Genomic DNA, 13,291 nt, shown 5'->3' on the forward strand with positions numbered 1-13,291 from the left:
AACATGTAGAATCATGCAGAAAGGCCCAAGATCACATTGCTAATAACTGCACCATCATTACAAATTTTAACATGGGTAGGCCATGCAAACTTCACTGATGGTGGGGTTGAACCCAGGACGTTCTTGCTGTGAAGCAACAGTGCTAACGACCTCAGATGTTCCTGTATCACTGTAAATCTTGACCAGTGTAGTCAGTCAGTTTATGTTGTTATTTACTGTTATACATCTGAAAGAATTTGAAAGGTGAAAAGTGAAATATATATAAGTTACAGTAATGGGATACGGATTTTGTTGAAATGCTGTCTTTGAAGTGATGTGTTAAATGTTAAAGGCATTAATTGGCTGTGGAGTAAAGTTGCAAAATCTGGAAGATTTGAGTCTAAAGTGTCTTTAGATGGCACATGTTATGATATGTGTATCCATTCAACCTTTTCTTCTGCTAAAAAGAAAATTTAATAAAACTACAAGATGGGCGGGGAAGATCCTTCATGATCTTATCTCCAAGTCTTCGTGTTCCAACATGACTTTGTGCACAAAACGAAATGCCTTTGACTGCAGGAACTATGGGACTTTGATGTCTGAAGAAGACTTACCCAGAATACTCAAAATCAACTGTGTTTCCTTCCTTGCAGTCCAGTGATGCATATCATCATTGCTGCCTTGTATGTGGTGATTGTTATAGTTCTTTTAATACCTACGATTTCGAAAGGAGGTGAGTAATACATTTTTCTGCTGTTACCATGATGAGAAAAATGACTCTGTTACACGTTTTGGTCAGTGTTCTTGTTTTCTAAATCTGTGCAGCAATATGTTGCCTCTAAAGGGAAAGAGCTGCTGCATCCATACACGGGCACAGCAGCAGTAACTCAAGCAGTTATTACCCCAGAAATAAAAGCCTGTTGCTTGAATATCTATTAAAGTTACTGTGTCATATGGTGGTCTTTATCCTTCAAGCTCGGGTCCTCTACCAGAGGCATCTTGAGAGTCCTGCGCAGTATATTTATGCTATAATAATAATTTTGTACCAATGTCTCAGATGACATCTTGCCATGAGCTGGAGAGCATCCGTGACAGTTGGCTTGATCTCTTTATCTCTTTTCCTGACTTCTAGCATGGGAGAGTTTATGTACCTTTTTTTTTAATCATTGAAGTGGCAATGATACTATAAGAAATAACACCTTAGTGAGGATGGGATCTTTCTTTCTTACTTCACCATGTTTAACACAATGCCTTAGTCTGTATATCTTCTGGCAATTGTAATTCAAAGTAACACACAATAGCCTAATTTTGATAACTTTAAGAGACTAAGAAGGCTGTAGATATTGTAAAAGTCCAGATGCCTATACAAACCTCATCATGCAGCCCAGAACGAGGCAGGGTTAGAATTTATATACACCTGGATGTTAGTTCCTACCTAGTAGGCACTACTGTGCATAAAAGGCACGGTTTGCCAATACCCTGTAGCATATGTGTAATAGATGCAATGTGACTGTACATTACACACAGTCTTAACAGACAAATAAATTGTAGATTGCTTTCTTTGGACTCCATCATGGAGGAACATTGTCACAAGTAACTTTTTCACATTACAATGTAATCAATTTGAAAACAAAACAAAAAAAATAGTGTAGTGCTATACACTCCTGCCTAAAAAGCACAAGATCTCTTGTATAATCTGGAGGAAACACCAATCCCTCTGAGTCGTTCACTCAGCATATTCACTCGAACTGCAAGAACTGCAGCCGTTAATTCCAGCCTGGGAATTGTAGTTTGCTTGAGAGGAGCAACTCTAGCCTTTCCCAGGATAAAAGCAACATGCGTGATGTTATTCTTTTCCAACTTTAAATATGACACTGTTCCATAACCATCTTGACTTGCATCAGAAAAATTATGAAGTTGTGCCTTATTTGGTCTTCCAAAGCAACTTGGTTTAATGCAACATTCCACTTTGAACTTTAAAATCAGCTGGAGATCCTCCAGCCAATCACGCCACCGCTGGGAAAGAGAGTGGGGAATAACTTCACCCCACTTCAAATTTTCTTGGCAAAGCTCTTGTAGCAACAGTTTAGCTGGCATACTGAAGGGAGACAAGATTCCCAAAGGATCATACAGTGAGCTGACCACAGACAAAATGCCCCTTCTGGTTGTTGGACGGTCCTGCAGGGAGGTTCTGAACTGGAACTTGTCTGTTTCTATGCACCACTGTAAACAGTGTTGGGGAGTAACGGAATACATGTACCGCCGTTACGTATTTAAAATACAAAATATGAGTAACTGTATTCCGTTACAGTTACCGTTTAAAAAGGTGGTATTCAGAATACAGTTACTTTGTTGAAATAAATGGATTACACTGCGGTACTTTCCTGTTTCATATTGTCGCGGGTCAGGACTGTTTGGGTTTTGTTTGACAGCTACGTTCTGTTGTTCCAGGCGGCAGCGTTACGGTTGCCATGGTTACAGGGCGACGCTCTCTCTCTCTCTGCGACTGTGTGTTTCCTGGGTGAGAGAGCGCCTTTTCGTTGTTGTTGTTGTTGTGCTAAGCTAACAGGCAGAATGCTACAAGCATAGCTCTAAAGAATGTAGCATCATGGGCAGTGTAGTCCGTGTTGCAGGGAGAATGGACTGCCATACACGTTATGTGTCTGTGAGCGCGAGGAGGGAGAAAAAGGCGAGTGGAAAGGTACGAGCTGTCATCGAGGAAAAACGGGAGCTGGAAGCATGTAAATATAATAATAACCACTGCAGCCAAGAAGAGTGCCTGACGAGCCCAGTTGTAAGTAAGCTATTAAGACTCGACTGTACGCTGTGTTCGTGTTTTCCTCCGAAACAACAAGTTCCGTTGGAGCAGCCTTTCAATGCCTCTCTCTGTCTCTCGCAAGAAAAGTTGACCCACACAACAAAGTAAAGCTATTTTTCGGCTATGAGCCGACAGGGACCCCGCCGTATTAGTCAGAGGTCCCTTTACTACAGTTCGGAGTCGCGGACCTTCAGTAACAGTAATAAATCACACAGCAATAGTACATTCACGTTGTTGTAAAAAGCATGATAATATATTAAGTAATCCAAAGTATTCAGAATACGTTACTGTCATTGAGTAACGTAACGGAATACGTTACAGAATACATTTTAGGGCATGTAATCTGTATTCTGTAATGGAATACATTTTAAAAGTAACCTTCCCAACACTGACTGTAAACCCAGTGCTCTCTCAACTGGAAGTTGATCTGCTTTCCATCATCTTTGTGCAACTCATCTGCAGACACAAGCTCGGCATATCCTTGTTCAAGCATGTTGTTTACACATTCAGTGTATTCATCCTTATAATGAGCATCCTTTTCAAATCTCCGTCTGAGACTCTGGAGACTCTGGAGACTCTGGAGACGCTGCTCCGCGACACAGAGGTTATTTGGCAAGCTGGGACCTTCTCTCCTGAAAGGCAAATCAATGTGATAATGATTTCCAATAAGCTTTATTGAACTACTAACAATATCCATGAAACACAGATCCTCTCTGGACATTTCAGTCTGCTCCTCTGAGGATCTTTCATAAAAATCACGATTGTACTGTTTAATCAACATTTCTTCAAGACGCTCAACAGAAATCCTATTGGCTGTTACAGCAGTGCAGTTGTTTTTATTTCCACTGTTACTTCCAGTGCGCAGGGGACCATTTATGACCCAGCCAACTTTTGTTTTTGCAGCATAAGGTCCACCCTCCACACTGTTTATCACCTTCCATGGCTCTAAAACATTGGAAGCATCAGTCCCTATCAGTAGCTCCACCTCTGCATCAATGTTGTGAAGTTTAACAGGTTTAAGATGAGGCCACTGATCGATGTCGCCTTGCTGGGGAATATTGACTGTAGAAATTGACATGGTCTTTTGAGTCAACACATCTGGCAACGCCATGAAATCATTTGCTTCCAAACCAGACAGAACTTGTGCACTAACAATCCTATTTTGACTCATTGTTCTCAAAAGGATATTGGTCTTTTTACCTTTAAGATTCAGTCTTTTTGCCAGGGTTCTGTACAGAATGTACCTGAACTTCCAGGATCCAAAAACGCATAGGTTTGCACAATTTTATTGCTCTTTTGGCTCTTAACTTCAACTGGAACTATAGGAAAAACTACATTAACTTCATGACCAGCCCCAATATGCCCACATGTCTGAGTGGTTGCAGTTGAAAAGTGGACATCAGAGCTTGTCATCTGTTGAGTTTGTTCTGAGGGTACACCTGGATCTTTTTGCTCTATTTGAAGAACCCCTGGGTGCTTTTGGTGACACACTTTGCAATCCAAACGACTCCTACAGTCTTTGCTTGTGTGACCAACTTTTAAACAACCAAAACAAATTCCCCTTTCCTTGATAAAAGTCAACCTATCCCGATGCATTTTAGCTTTAAACTGCTTACAATTCTCTAGTAAATGATTGCTGTGTGAACAAAACAAACAACTTGTCATGGTCCTGGGTCGGTGACCCAGCGCTTTAAGTTTATTATTATCATTTTCTAGTTTATAATTATGATGATTATTATTGTTTGAGTTCTCTTCGGTCCGCCTCTGAGTCTGCGTCTGTATCTCTGTCTGTCTATGGTCTCACCCCGTCTGTTTGTGAATCTGTCTGTTCAGTTCAGCGTCTTGTCTGGTTCCCCGTGTCTGAGTTTCCTGTTTTATTGTGAAGGTCTGTGTCTTATGTGAGTGTGCTCAGGTTACGTTTCCCCTGTCTCGTCAGCTGTGATTTCTCCAAGGTGTGTTCCCCTCCTGTCTCTCATCCTTTGATTACTGCCGTCTGTGTATTTAAGCCCTGTGTTTCTCTGTGTCGGTGCCGCGTCGTACCCTCAACTAGCTGTGTGTGCCGCTTCTATGTTCCTAGTGTTTAGTCTCCTGCTCTAGTTTAGTATTTCTTTTCCAGTGTTTGGTTCCTCTGTTCAGACTTTAGTTTGTCTTTTGGTGAGTTTAGTTTGTACGAGGTTTTTCCCAGCAATAAAGCTGCGCTTTAAGTTTCACTTCCGTGTCTGAGTTCTGCATTTTGGGTCCACCACTCCTGCTTGTCTGCCTGCCACACAGCGATTCATGACACAACTATGCAGAACAATGGAGTTTGTTCTGCTTCCAGTTGATTGAGTCTTGACTCCTGGCACTGTACTGACATTAGTGGCAAAACTACTTCCCTTTTTTCTTTGCTTGGTGGAACTTGAAGCTTTAAAGCTGCTTCCAGATTGTGAGTCTTGGATGTTGCCAAACACTGGATCTGATGCTACTTTCACCTGTTTTATTATGAAGGCAACCAGATCAGTGAACACTGCTCTGTAACCATTTTGTTCCTGCAGTTCATAGGCAACAACTCTCCATTTTTCCCTCAATTTGTATGGAAGTTTCATAACAATCATTCTCATATTTGAGGGCAAATCCAACTCCTTCATATAAACAACTTGCTGTGTTAGATTCGAACATCCTTTAAGAAAAAGAGAGAATGACTGAAGACCTTTCACATCCTCACTTTTAATAGGTGCCCAACTCACAATCCTCTCCAGCTGAAGCATCAACTTTTACCATCATCTCATCCACCTGATGTTGGTTTCGACTTTGTCTAGGTATGATTACTTGTGATTCAGATGCAGAATTTATACCAGAGTAATCTCTTTCTGCCGGAACAAATGTATCAGCACAAGGATTTAAATTAGGCGCTTCTTGTACGTGCCCTCTTTCAAAATAAGAGTTCATTCCATCAGAAGGCTCAGAGCTACAAACTGAGTTTATTTTTAAGACACGAAGCTTTGCCTTAGTTGCTGACAACTCTGTTTCCAAGGATAATTTCTCCTTTTCTTTTCTCAGTTTTTCCTCTTGCGCTTCAATAGAATGTTTTTCTTTAATGCAGCGAGTCGCTCCATGAGCGCTGCCTTGTCAGCCGCAGCTTTAATGCATGCGGAAGATGTTGATGAAATTCGACTTTGCTGTGACAATGTTTTCGAAGGTGGCTTTACACTTGAGATATTAGAGACACTGTCTTCAGGATTTATTTCATCCAAACTTTCAACAGCTTGATCATTAAGAGCAGTATTGCTTTGTTCAGTATACGGCTCGCCCGCCTCCTGCAACCAAACCTTTACTTTGTCCATAAAAACAGAGAATGCTGTCACCTTCGACTGAAAATGTGTGCTTTGCCTTGTCACTTCATCTTCTGGCAGTGGCGAACTTAAAAAGGATTCTTGCAAAGCGTTTGCATCTTGATAGCATTTAATAAACTTCCCAAATTCAGAAGACACTTCCTTAACGTTCCCATGTGAGGTCATTAAAGCGGAAATTTTCCCCATGTACTTAGATGCTTGCTTACACATTGAACTCCACTTTTCTTGGCATGTCTTTATATACAAATCCAAACCTTTTGGCGTAAATTTGATGCTTCTTTTCTCTGCTTGAATCTGAGTGTCATCCTCATGTTTACTCTTAATATCCGACATTTTTATTGTCCTCTTGGATTATTTCGAACATTATAAAGATGCACAGCACACTGAGAATCCATAGCATAAAGCGCAAACACGACATCCATTTACCTGCTGATTGCAGTGAACAACCATTTCCACAGAGGGCGTTGGCATGTTTCAATTAGCAATCCAATTATGCACCAATTTAGTACATCAAAACTCAGTTCATCAGTCTTTGTAGTGAAATAATGTCTTTAAATTCCAATAGCTTCACCGTTTTCCTTTAAGGCTTAAACAATATTGTCACTCACCAGCTTTGATGAACGAGTGACATGTTGATCCAGGCTTCAACATCAAATCCGTCTGGATTACTCACAGATGATCCAGTAACTTTTATTCGAGTTCGACGGTGATCCTTGAAATCCATATATCCAACATATCCATTAATGAAGGATTATTCCTTTGTCCACGGGCAGGTTTTTTACTTTTTCTGGTGGCAATTCCTTTTGTTTGACAAACCGAACATCCCACAATTAAAAGTCCATAAGCCACTGCTGCACTGAGATAATATTTCGTACGCAGGCAAAAGAAGTCCACTGTCCAAACTTGAAAGATGCATTTTTATGGTTTATTTTATCCAGTTTGGCAATAACAAGATCCATTTTTGTTACTTCCTGCTGCTTCTCCTGCTCTGGTAAAAAACCATGGGCCCACCCCAGTGCATGCTGGTCCTATACCAGTCTCTTTATTTATAGACACAAAATGACCCTACAGCTCTTACTGACTAATTTAACAAGGTAACATCAAACAAACAAAACAAATATTAACCTACAAATAAACTTGTAAATAAACCCCAAATATAAGTAAACTAACAACAAACTTTAACTAATTTCAAAATAAAAAAAAAAATAAGAACAAATAGCTCCAACAAGAATTATTGTCTGAAGGCCAAGAAAACTGCCCAACAGATTTATCTTCCCAAATGGATCATTATGGCTTTTGCCATACTGGGCAACTTGATTGTCATAGTTTTTTCAATCTTTATTATTCATTTATTTATTTATTTTACTTGTAATAAGTTATTACAGTCGAAACAGACAGGGGTGGGGGAGAGGACAGAGAAAGACAAAGAAAAGAGAAGCCGGGAAGAGGCTCAACAAAAGGAGAGGGGAAGAAAAACAGAGGGGAAGAGAGAGACAGAAAAGACACTAAAAATCTGCTAGATCACCTGCTGGAAATTTTGTGTTTTTGGAATAATATTTCAGCTTCTGAAAATGTGCATGAGTATGACAACACAATCTCATGCAGTCCCTCAAACATTCAACTCATGTAGAGATTCAACCATAATCAGGTCATCCTGAATAGGACTCTGACCAACTACACAATCTCAGAGAAATGGAAGCAGAAGTTTTCAGGAGGGAATTTACACATGTGAAGTTAGTGATGCTGAAGAGTCGACAAAAACTTTTAGAAAAACTAACTACCCATTTAATAAATAAAATTAATTAGTTTATTTTGTTTAAGGTTGTTTTAACTACTGTCATTGAGTCAAAAAAGACAATGGAACTGATTACTATCTTAATATGAAAGCTGCTGTAATGCTAAACATTGAATTAAACCAAAAGAATACACATTTTTCCCATTTTTTCCTAGTACATATTATCTAGTAAACATTTCTAAAATATAAGCACCTCTTGTTACACTCCATCACATACTTTCTTAATTGTCTGATTTCACCATCAACGTGGTGCCATTTAATGTTAGCTAACATGTTAGCTTTCAGGTTAAGTGCAGCTGTTTAATGCCAGGTTATTAAGAAGCAAAAGTGACAATCAGGAAAGAATAAAAGATTGAAAAGTGCTGGATTTGGTCTGTGTGCCATCTTAAAGACAAGTAAAGGAGAGGCAGCTTGAGTCTGAACCTCCGTACCTGTTTAATTATGTAGGCAGAAGCCAATATTATATGACGTTTACTCCACAGTATTGTTAAGGTTCAAATATTGAGGAAGGAGAGTACAAACAACCGTGGTCCAGAAGATCTTGGTCAAACAATTGATTTTAATGAATACACGCGTGGGAAGAATAATCTGTACGCAGACAGGAATTAATCTTCGACTTAATCAAAGCATACACAGATTTTTATAGCATCAGGGTTTGAATTAATGACGCCCCTTCATACGTCACAGACAGAATATATACATACGTCAAATCAAAACCACAATGACTTTTAACACAGTTTAAAAGAACGCTGTCTTCGTCTCGTCTGGAACACGAGCCCCACATCCTGCCAGACGCTGTTCCTCTTTCCAGAGACAAACATGACCAACTTCTCACCTATAAATGAGTCTACTAATGTGTGTGTATGTATATGTTGACCTTACATGCCCTCTCATCTCACCCGTTGCACTTCTGACCTTCTACCAGACCAGAGGCTCATCCTTATGTGTAATAACCTAACTGAAACTATATGTACTATGTTGAATAAATGTTTTAATCAAGAACCTCTACTAAGGGCTTAGTAAAAGAATATAAAAGTATAACAGACAATTTGAATAACCTAGTAATTCAAATAGCCTTGTCTAACCTGCTCAGAATAACTTAGACTCTGCTTTCACTTCTGCTTTCCCTTCTGCAAACTCTCTGCAACTTCCTGTCAGCCTGCAACTTAGTCTTTCTAAAAGACACACACAGTTTAAACCTCTGAATACAATATCAATGCTGCAGATTCTATTATTAATGCAATGGTAATGATGATGATTATTTAACAATAGCAGTAAAATAATTTCCCTGCTCCACAGTATGCAACAGAAAACCTGCTTGATTTCATAGTTCAGCAAGTAACCATTGACATCTTTCAAAATTAATTTTACTTGGTCTTCCATCTCCATTTTAAGTTTGTTTATGTGTTTGACGTTAAACCTCTTCCAATAAAGCCATAAAGCAAATTATATAAAAGCTTTATAAATCAAGAAATTATATAATCATTTTGACAAAAAAAAAAAAAAAAGATCCAGTTCAGAGTTCAGAGCCAAAAGACATTAAAACTGACTCTGTTTCTTTGTGTTTCAGGATATTCAGGAGCTATTTTAGGAGGGGTGATTAGACCTATTGTGGTTACAGAAGAAGCAGTAGGCTTCATGCTGTATAAAAGCAGAAGAGGTAAATGACGTTCTCCCTTCACTTTGCAGTTCATTTTCTTTATGTTATCTTTACTGATGATCATATCTTCTGGATTCAATTCCTCAGAGCAACAACGTAAAGACAGCGAAACGCATACCGAATTTCCCAGAGGAACCCACCCGAGGGATTAATAAAGTTTTATCTCATCTTTTATCTTATCTTACATGAGAAAATCTGTTTGAACTACTCTGTAAAAAATCAGTTGTTTGAAAACAGTGTTATGGTCATGAAGATACAATCAGATGTCTATAATGACTCTAATTAAACGGCTGTCTAGTCACAATGATTTAATAGTGTGTCAGGCTGAAGCAGCATTCAACAACATCCATGACATGAAAAAACAGAAAGCCTCTTTCTCTTTAGATTTGAAGGCACAGTCAATAAAACCAACTCAAAGTATACGTAGCAAAAGCATTATTAATTTGGAAAATTAAGCAGCTTTGATCAAAGCATTGTGTCTTTAAGGCATAAAGACAAAATGAAAGATATAATTATTATGGGTTTTTCATTGTCCGAAATGTTCATAGTGAGGCATTGCAACCTTAAGTTTTTTCAAAACTTTTGTATCATTATTTTCGCAAAGACAGCAAACTGACCTAAAACATTCAACCGGGATATTGAGAAATGAAATAATTTACTATTTTACTCCAAACTTTAACTTTTATTTTTCTGTTATCTCTTCTGTTTTCTTTTGTCGTTGTTATTGATTTAAAAACAAGTTACCAAATTCCACCAATTCCAAAATTTTAAATGTTTCAAAGGTATGCCCTCTCCCATGCTCCCAGAATGTGGGTGTGAATGCCAGAACACTCTGGAATGCATACAACGTCTCTGCAGACTACTAAGGATCAAACCTCTATCAATCTACAACTAATTATAAAACTCTAAGCATAGATAAGTAGATATTTCTAAGCATAAATGATAATCAACAATACAAATCCAACAGTAATACTGTACTATAGAAAATCTGCCTACACTGCTGAGCTCTGTATTCATTTTAGACATGTGCTCATAATGTCTCATGAATATAAAACATTTTTCAGATCATACAGTAATGAAAGTGTCATTTTCGCTGGAGGGCTAGTGAACTCAAAAGCAGATGAAAAGAATAGTGAGGAACTTCCAGTGTTCATCGCAAAACTGCTGAGATATGGGACAGAGGTCAGCACCTCAGTGCTGGGCTGCACCAGTGAGTAGGAGTGGGGTGAAGCATTCCTTCAGAGTGTGAGTTGTTTTTTGAACAATCTCTAGGGATTTGCTCCGACAGGCTCTTCCAATAAGAACACAGAGGGAGACATGAGGTGGAGAAAAAGACGATCAAGTACTTGTGGGAAAATCAAGCTACAAAACTGACTTGTCACATCACTGGATAAGCTAAGAGCAAAAACACATGAGTCTAGTATGTTATAAGAAAAAGTTAAAAGAAGACAAAGCTCTGAAAAAAAATCTTATATTTGTGTTTTGTCCAATTTTTGTAACAATTCACAGATTACCCATAAACACGTTGCATGGAGGGAATCGTAACATTACTGTACTGAAAAGAGGACTGCTGTGGAAAACAATAATGAATCTGTGTATGCCTGATTATGCCTGACAGTTTCAGACCATCACAGTGACGAAGTCTTAGCCAGTTCTCTCAAAGATAAACATCCCTGCTTGTGTGAAACCGAGCAGTGACTCTAGAGGAAACATTTTAATGGAGAATATCTTTCAGGTAAACTCTGAGAACAGATTATCCAAAAAAACAAACAAAACAAAAACTAAGAAAAATAAACCCACCTGACAAACTCTGGACTGCAATTTAGAAGAACGTCAAACACAACCATGTGTGTTAAAATGCTCTGGTGTCTCTGGTGGATACTTTTGTTATGCAGAAGTATATATTTTTTTATTTCTTTAATTGTTAAAACATATACTGAATTATTATCAAGGTTTAACTGAATAGCAGCTTATACAGACACAGTTTTTTAATTAAAGTACATTTTAGCTACTTTTTCTTTACGATAGAAAATCTTCCTAACTGCTTTAAATAAAAATAGAAAATAATTTTAACAGCACAAAAAGATAAAAACAATGTAAATGTAGCTAATACAGGTAATGTATCAGGTATGTTGGGAAGTTCCAACATGGCCTCAGGCAAGTATGAAATGCCTTTAAAAGAATGCACGAATCATTAAATCCTATTCTCCTTGGTGAAAGCACTGTGCCAAAACCTCAGTGCCTTATTTTTTTGTCGATTGTTGTGGTTCATCCAATTCAGTTCAGTTCAATTCAGTGTTATTTATATACCAACAGATCACAACAACAGTTGCCTCAAGTCACTTGGATGCTGACTATTTCAAGAGGAGGCGAGAAAAGCATCGACTAGCACAATTTGCTGTCACCACTGTGGGGAAAGGACTGAGTTCAAAATTCTGCTGTGTTATTGCAGCATATCGGACGAGTCACAAAAAGTCACAAGCATCAAAATTAAGAATTTCTGGTCCTCCATACAAGACACAACAACAATCACTAGCACAGAAATGAAAGCGTGTTACTTCAATATCTGTAGACGATCATGGTTAAAAACAACAAATGCAAAACAAACTTTGTACCAGTGGCTCAATATTCCATCCATCCATCCATCTTCATCCGCTTTATCCGAGGCCGGGTCGCGGGGGCAGCAGCCTAAGCAAAGAGGCCCAGACCTCCCTCTCCCCAGCCACCTCCTCCAGCTTATCCGGGGGAATACCAAGGCGTTCCCAGGCCAGCCGAGAGATATAATCTCTCCAGCGTGTCCTGGGTCTGCCCCGGGGCCTCCTCCCGGTGGGACATGCCTGGAACACCTCACCCAGGAGGCGCCCAGGGGGCATCCTTGTCAGATGCCCGAACCACCTCAGCTGGCTCCTTTCGATGTGGAGCAGCAGCTGCTCTACTCTGAGCCCCTCCCAGATGGCCGAACTTCTCACCCTATCTCTAAGGGAGAGGCCAGCCACCCTTCGGAGGAAGCTCATTTCTGCCGCTTGTATCCACGATCTCGTTCTTTCGGTCACTACCCACAGCTCGTGACCATAGGTGAGGGTAGGGACGTAGATCGACCGGTAAATTGAGAGCTTCGCTTTTACACTCAGCTCCCTCTTCACCACGACGGACCGGTGCAGCGTCCGCATTACTGCAGCTGCAGCCCCAATCCGTCTGTCGATCTCCGGCTCCCTTCTCCCATCACTCGCGAACAAGACCCCGAGATACTTGAACTCCTCCACTTGGGGCAGGAACTCATCCCCGACCCGGAGTGGGCACTCCACCCTTTTCCGGCTGAGAACCATGGCCTCAGATTTGGAGGTGCTGATCCTCATTCCCGCTGCTTCACACTCGGCTGCGAACCGCTCAATATTCTCTGAGAAAGTAAATTGGATCTGTTTTTTCTTTACTTCGAGCAGTGGAGAGCTCATTTACCCTTTAACTAAGAACTAAAATCATCCGTAATGTGGCGATGACAGCATCACACTGTGGTAGTAACGTGATGCTGCGGGTTAACGAGGTACTGCACGTTTACAGTTAGTAACTGCAGGTTCACGTGACTGTGAGGTTTTGTTACAAGTTGTTGTCGCTGGTGCAGCTGCTGAGGTTTAGCAGTTTCATTTAACACATTTTCCTGAATCTATTTCTAGTTTACTTTTTTCTCTGAGCTTTTGAACTAAACGTTT

At 39.7% G+C, this 13,291-nt stretch overlaps 1 pseudogene; it reads right to left on the bottom strand.

The window, feature by feature from the left end:
• Positions 1-5,503: 5,503 nt before the first annotated feature.
• On the bottom strand, positions 5,504-6,462 carry LOC146702181 (uncharacterized; annotated as a pseudogene).
• Positions 6,463-13,291: the final 6,829 nt, after the last annotated feature.

Source organism: Copadichromis virginalis, linkage group LG9, assembly GCF_057382275.1.
Source record: "Copadichromis virginalis isolate Kocher_CV1m ecotype Utaka linkage group LG9, C_Virginalis_male_GT1.1, whole genome shotgun sequence".
Lineage (NCBI taxonomy): Eukaryota > Metazoa > Chordata > Actinopteri > Cichliformes > Cichlidae > Copadichromis > Copadichromis virginalis.